The 7,449-nt window shown below is 43.7% G+C and overlaps 1 pseudogene; it reads right to left on the bottom strand.

The window, feature by feature from the left end:
* Window positions 1-6,383: 6,383 nt before the first annotated feature.
* Window positions 6,384-6,502, bottom strand: LOC146076213 (5S ribosomal RNA; annotated as a pseudogene).
* Between the last annotated feature and the right edge of the window lie 947 nt (window positions 6,503-7,449).

The raw sequence follows: 7,449 nt of genomic DNA, 5'->3' as shown, positions 1-7,449 counted from the left end.
GCCACGAACAAGGGGGCGTATATTTTTCCCCGCAAGGTAGATGCAAATTTACGCCGATATTTCCCGCCGATAATTGCCGCTTAAATTACGCAGGTCTCAATGCACCTGATCAATCACCCGTATATGTATCTACACAGGTTGTGGAGCATTGTGGGCTACATCGTGAAATGTGTGCACCTGTCATTCCAATGATGAGTGTTGTCAGCTGGTATCTGTTGGAGTTCGTGTATGCTTTGTGAGTCACATTTCAAAACATCACGTTATAATGCTTTCCTTACATATGTAATGTGTATGAAATTGTCATACAGCAACATGTTGCATTGTGGCCCTTTAGGCAGCGTAGTTATAAGTAGAGGGTTGCGTGTATTAATTTCCGCCTACTGTATATACAGTACTCCTCCCCATGCATATCGCTGTATCGTGCCCCCTTTAAGCAGCGTAGTTATAAGTAGACGGTTGCGTGTATTAATTTCCGCTTACTATATATACAGTACTTCTCTTCATGGCAATTGGTGTATTGAGCCCCCTTTAAGCAGCGTAGTTAGGAGTAGACGGGGTGCGTGTATTATTTTCCGCACACTGTAAATACAGTACTTCTCTCTTCATTGAATGCATGCTGTTGGTTGTGGTGTGTATATCGGAACGGTCCGCGTAAGTTTCTATTCGCATCCAGTTTGTTAATATAAGAGGGATTAATAAAGTTAATACCAAACAAACAATTTTTTCGACCAATCAGTAAGCACCAAAAGTGATATATGTACCTGCAATTAATAACTGCGCCATTGCCAATATGACTTCTACAAGAGCCAGCCCCTTTTCTACATCTGAGCTTTTGGCCCTGGTGGAAGTGATGGATCGTCACCTGGGGCCCAGGGGCCCATATGTATCTAATGCGGACAAGCGGCGGGCGTATAATGCTGCCCGCCGCCTGATATTTTCCACAACCGGCGTCCGCAGAAGCCTGGGCCAGGTTGAGCGGCGCTGGTCCGACCTGCGCCGGCGGCAGCCGGTTCTACTCAGCAGCCTTCGCCGCCATATTGCCCGATGTAAGTTTTGATTACTAGTATGTCAGCGTTTTTTAGCAATGTTTGGTGTACTTTTTATAAATATGTTCCTGAGTATGGGGGTGTATATGGGGTGTATAGGGGGTGTATAGGGGGTGTATATGGGGTGTATATGGGGGGTATATGGGGGTGTATATGGGTGTATAGGGGATGTATATGGGTGTATAGGGGGTGTATATGGGGGTGTATATGGGTGTATAGGGGGTGTATATGGGTGTATAGGGGGTGTATATGGGTGTATAGGGGGTGTATATGGGTGTATAGGGGGTGTATATGGGTGTATATGGGGTGTATAGGGGGTGTATATGGGTGTATAGGGGGTGTATATGGGTGTATAGGGGGTGTATATGGGTGTATATGGGTGTATATGGGGGTGTATATGGGTGTATATGGGGGTGTATATGGGTGTATAGGGGGTGTATATGGGTGTATAGGGGGTGTATATGGGTGTATATGGGGTGTATAGGGGGTGTATATGGGGGTGTATAGGGGGGGTTTAAGTAGTTGATCAGTTTTTGGGTGTAGGATATCAAATAGTTTGCATGATAAATGTCTGAAATTTCACAGCAATGATAATTTTGAAGGTTATGAGCATGACTAATGTGAATTTTTCTTTCCCCCTTTTTTATGAAACCCAATCTTCGATTTCTATGCCATCAACATGAACATTTCAGCACGGGCAAGGGCACGCATTGAAGCCCGGGAGCAGGCAGCCCGGGACCAGGCAGCCCGGGACCAGGCAGCCGAGGAGGAGGAGGAAGAGGAGGAGGAAGAAGAGGAAGAGGAAGAGGAGGAGGAGGAAGAGGAGGAGGAGGAGAAGAAAGAGGAGGAAGAAGAGGAGGAGGAGGAAGAGGAGGAGGAGGAAGAAGAGGAGGAGGAAGAAGAAGAGGAGGAGGAGGAAGAGGAGACCCAGGGTGCAGTTTTCACCCACACAATTTCCCCATCCCCCACCCCCTCCACAACCCCCACCCCCTCCACAACCCCCACCCCCTCCACAACCCCCCCCCTCCACAACCCCCCCCCCCTCCACAACCCACACCCCCTCCACAACCCACACCCCCCCCCCTCCCCACCCCATTTCCAACCCCCCTACACCTCTCCACCACCCACCCCCAAACCTCTCCACTCCCCAGTAACACCCAGTACCTCGGGCCAAAGACCAGGACCATCCTCCTTGCTCCTGCCTTCCCCAACCACTCCACAGCCATCCAGCGGCGCCCAGGATGGCTCAAGTAGCCGTAAGTAAATAATGTGTCTAATGTTGACCTACACATTTCTACACATAAACAATCACAACAACCACATATGTGTATCCAACATCAACATTAGTTGCAACATATCACTGCAGGGCAACCATGAGGTGTGTCCTGTCCTTCTCCAGGAACAAGGGTCCCCTTGGTGGTTTTTTTGAGTGTGGCCATGCCTCACCCCTTGAATAATTGACATAACAGTACATCCAATGAGATATCCGACATTAGTGGTGTGGTAGTTATGTGGCTCCAGGTGTTGGGTAACTCCAGTTCCCAGCATGATGTGCAAAACAGGGCCAGATTATAATGGAGGCGCAAGGGGTCAGTGCCCCTGGGACCCCCTCTAGCTAGGGGCCCCCTGTGGTTGTCATTTTTTTTTTTTTAAAAAGACAATGTTTAAGTTATGTTTTTTTTTTTTTTGCTAAATGTTTTGTGCATGGGTGGGGTAGTGCTGCAGCTTCACCTATCTGCCAATGTGACAATGATTTATGGTGCTGAGCATCGGGAGGCAAGGCACACTGATTGCACAAGTGTGCAGTGCATTTCTGGGAGTTGACTAAGTCCCATGACACTTTGCACCAGAGGACAGAGGCTGAGAAGTTTGTGCTGAGCTCTGATTGGTGGAGCTCATTACATACTTCTCAGGTCCATGGAGAACAGCAGCAGCAGCTTAGTCATAGGAGGGTTTTTAATCAGAGGCAGCACTAGGACTGTGAGGTCTCCTCCAGAGTAAGGGGCAGAGGGACAAACACAGGCTTTTCATGTGGTGTGTGTATATATATATATATATATATGGTGTCTATTATTATTCCGAGTGCCGCCAACCCCCTGTCTATATATATATATATATATATATATATATATATATATATATATATATATATCCCCTGCAGGTAACCATTGACCAAGTTTATTCTGCCTTTACTCTATGTTTTGACAGTATAATATTCGGCCATGCAGTGTGCGGCCAGTAATGACAAGTGCAAGGGGGCCCCCCGCTCTAAAGTACCCCGGGCCCCCCAAAGGCTTAATCTGCCACTGGTGCAACTTAAATGTAGAGATTGTTTTGGTAATAGTGTGTGAGGCCATGCGGATGCATGCTTTACAAACATAGCTGTAGGCCTATAATTTGTACAGCAATGTCCTAAATTTAAAATAGTAAGGAGTGCTTAAGCCACAACAATGTCATAACCCTTAAATAGCACAGGCTAATTGTGAGGTTAGAGGACAGTCCCCCAAAAACAAAGTACCAATTGGGATACAGCATACATTCATTGATGAAGGAGTAATTGAATTAATGTTATTTACTATGTACAGTATGTGTGTGTTAACATATTTTTTTTTAGTACTGTGTTTACAGCAGACCCATCTTCAATGTAGTTTAAAAATGTATGTGCCCTTCACACATAACTCACAACTTTTTATTATGTACAAATACAACAAACATTTGTTTATGTTATATATTAATTTTTTTTTTTATCCCTTCACTACAGACACTGAACAGCAGCAGGAGGAGGTGGCAGCCCTTATTCGGGAGATCTTCCTGACCCTTTTTTATTTTCAACTTCTTTTTGGCCTACTGGAGGCCCGCATTTAATTTTTTTTTATCCCCCCCCCCTATTATGTTTGTAATAAATAAAAGTTTATATTGTATTATAAATTGCCTGTGTTTTTAATAATAAATATGTTAGAGGGCTTGTAAGGGTAGGTACATACAGATGTGTAATGTAAGTTATATTAGTAATTTGAGGTGAGGGGTAATGATTGATGTGTAAATGTGTGTGTTTTTGAGTAAAATAACACATAGTGAAAATGCATGAATGTTTAATGTTTTTCGATTAAAACATCACACATAACATCAGGGTAGGTATACATGTTACACATTTTGGACAAAGTAATTATGGACATAATTTAGTACATATACAGAAACACCAACATAACTTGATTTAAAAGTAACAGCAATATGGGGACACATAGATAGTGATTAAAATGCCACATTAGAACATAACAAATATACATGTAATGTGGTTTAAAATGTAGTTTTATTAGGTCTTTATTAAGGTAGACAATTGAGTTAATAGAAAACAATAATTGAATAACAAATAGATTAATTAATCAATTGTCAGATTAGTAGTTGAGAGGCAAGATTTGCAGGTCCATATATGTGAAGGGTATGCCAGCGTGCACGGACGTACGCTCACTCTCACGAGCGGTGACATAAGCTGAGTTTTCCATTGAAAACAATAGGGACCCGTCCGTGCAAGCTGGCGTACGCTCAGATCGCCGCAAGAAGGCGGTGGGGCAGAGGCGTACCTAGATATTCACAGGCCCCATAGCAAAAGTTTGTAAGGGCCCCCTATTTAGCAACTGATGGTGATAAATATATATAAAACATATTACTTAAACAGCAAAGATGGGGCCCCTGCAGCTCTGGGCCCCATAGCAGCTGCACCCCTTGCACCAATGGTAGTTACGCCTTTGCGGTGGGGAGACGGAGGAAAGACGGCCGTAGACGGCGCCGTACGCTCAGTCGTACGCCAGTTGTCGGAGTGCAAGGGCTGGGCCGGCCGCGTACGTTGCCGTACGCTCATTTGTACACCACTCCCCTTCTACGTTATTTCTGCCCGTACGCAAGCGGCTGATTTGTGGGTGGGCTTAACCCTAACGGCCGCGTACGGCTAGCGTGCGGTAATTGTGAACGTACGCACGTTTGGCCGCTCCGATCAGAATAATGCCCTTAATCCTATTAAAGGGATAAATGAGCATGGCTCTATCTGTAGTGCCATATTTGGAGTCAAACCCATGACCTCAGTGCTGTGAGGCAGTAATGCTATCGATTACACGTCCATGTTGCTGTGTTACTGAAAGTGAGTCATATTTGCCAAATACACATTTAATTTTGCTCCTCTATACCACATCCTTATTACACAGGAAAACTGTTTACGTTGTAAAATGCAAATTATACGTTTCGAATATTTTGTTTAAATTAAAAACTGAAAAGAAAATAATAACCATGTGGAACAAGATGAGCAGAAACCAACCTGGGCAACTCCATCACTCTGTAAAGAGGTTCTCTGTGGTTTTGCTATAAACATAAGGAAGACGGGAGGGATTGGCACAGGCTGATGAAGATAAATAGTTTAAAGAGTTTCAACTGTACATATAAAGACCAACATGGTTACTGCAGTAACTAAATGATTTGCAGTGTCTGCTGGGGGTGCTCCCAAAGGATGTCCAGCAATGAAACTGAAAAAAATGGGGGTCACGAGGATGACTACAAGAGAACATACAGTACGTGAGGTTTTTGGGGGCACACTTGACAAGTAATATTGGTGATGAGATATGATTAGTAATGGGTTAAAAATTAACTTTTATTAGATATGCACTAAAAGAAGAAAAAAAGGTGAATTGGTCACTTGTATTAATTTGCAAGTGATCCGACTGGTCGCCAGGTGGTGAGAGTCCTGAGCAATGTCACTATAGCCGGCGCAATGGTAGGATAAGTATAGAATCCACCTGTCAACCAAAATCACACATGTAACAGTAATAACGGTTAAATTATCCTTGATCCTAAGGATGGTTGACAAAGGTAGTCCGATTATGACGCTTGACACAAAGATAAAATTATTTTATATATAAATATGAGTATAGACAATCTTGTAGCGAGGGCGGCACTCTGAGACTTCATAAGAGTTTTTCAAATGCTTTATTGCATATCAATACACCGACACAGTGTTTCGAGCTACTGCTCGTCCTCAGGGCATGACAGACTATCATACAATGCACAGTAAAATACCCAAAAACGTGAATACCCCCGCCCACACATAATTGCATACTCACCTGGATCAGCTGTCCCCGCCGTCCTGTTGGTGCGAAGTCGGACCGTCTGGTCACTCACTCAGGCTTCCGGGTTGCGTCAATATCGTAACTCGTAAATATGAGTATATATATGGCCTCCGTCCAACAAACGTAAAATAAAATAAAAGACTGCAATCTTAGAAGGAAAAAATAAAGAATTAGTGTAGGTTATAAGCTTGGGTCAGACACTGAGTGTTTCTGATATTCCGTAATATTACAACACCGGATATTCCCAGTGGGTCCTCCCCACAGGTACTAAGCCGGCCAATCACTGCTTAGCTGCTGAGATCGGAACGGGATCAGGCGGTCCAGTGATGTATGATAGTAAATTTTACCAAATGAGAGGGCACCTGTGTTGATACCCAAGGAAAAGCAGGATGCTTCTGCTTTCAGAGGTGCCAACAGTACATCACCCTGTTACCTGCCTGTATTGCAGGGAGATTTGTAGTATGACACGACTGATGAGAGAGCATGAAACAAATAAATGAGTGAGAAATGAGTTGGTGTCTCCGGCGTGTCTCACCTTCTGCTGTCCACCATCTACTGATTGTATCCAATGGTGAATGAGAGAGACGAGTGATGCCCACCCCTTCCCTGAGATATGAGATATCAGGTATAAATGAATTGGTGAGAAAAAGGGGAGAAGGAGAGAGCAGTCTAATACGTAAATGTAAATTGGTGTGAGTACAGAAATAAGCTATTTCTAAGGTAAAATGATGAATGTGTCCTCGTTGCTGGTGCAACTGGTTGTCACCAGTATCAGTATAGTCTTACTGGGACCGCTGTGACAGCCTGAGGAATTTGATCCTAAATTGACTGGTCAGTACGATTTAAAGAGGTTTTGGGTGAATTGACATCTGTTCCAATCCCAGCAGCTAAGCAGTGATTGACCGGCTTAGTACCTGTGGAGAGGAGCCACTGGGAATATCCGGTGCTGTAATATTACGGATTAGCAGAAACACTCAGTGTCTGATCCAAGCTTATAACCTACACTAATTCTTTATTTTTCCTTCTAAGATTGCAGTCTTTTATTTTATTTTATGTTTGTTGGATGGAGGCCACATATACTCATATTTATTTATATATATATATATAAAATAATTTTATCTTTGTGTCAAGCGTCATAATCAGACCACCTTTGTCAACCATCCCTAGGATCAAGGATAATTTAACCGTTATTACTGTTACATGTGTGATTTTGGTTGACAGGTGGATTACTTATCCTACCATTGCGCCGGCTATAGTGACTTTGCTCAGGACTCTCACCACCTGGTGAC

Source organism: Crinia signifera, chromosome 4, assembly GCF_055691185.1.
Source record: "Crinia signifera chromosome 4, ASM5569118v1, whole genome shotgun sequence".
NCBI classification, from domain to species: Eukaryota; Metazoa; Chordata; class Amphibia; order Anura; family Myobatrachidae; genus Crinia; species Crinia signifera.
The sequence above is the reverse complement of the archived record's forward strand: the minus strand, read 5'-3'. Positions and strand labels throughout refer to the sequence as shown.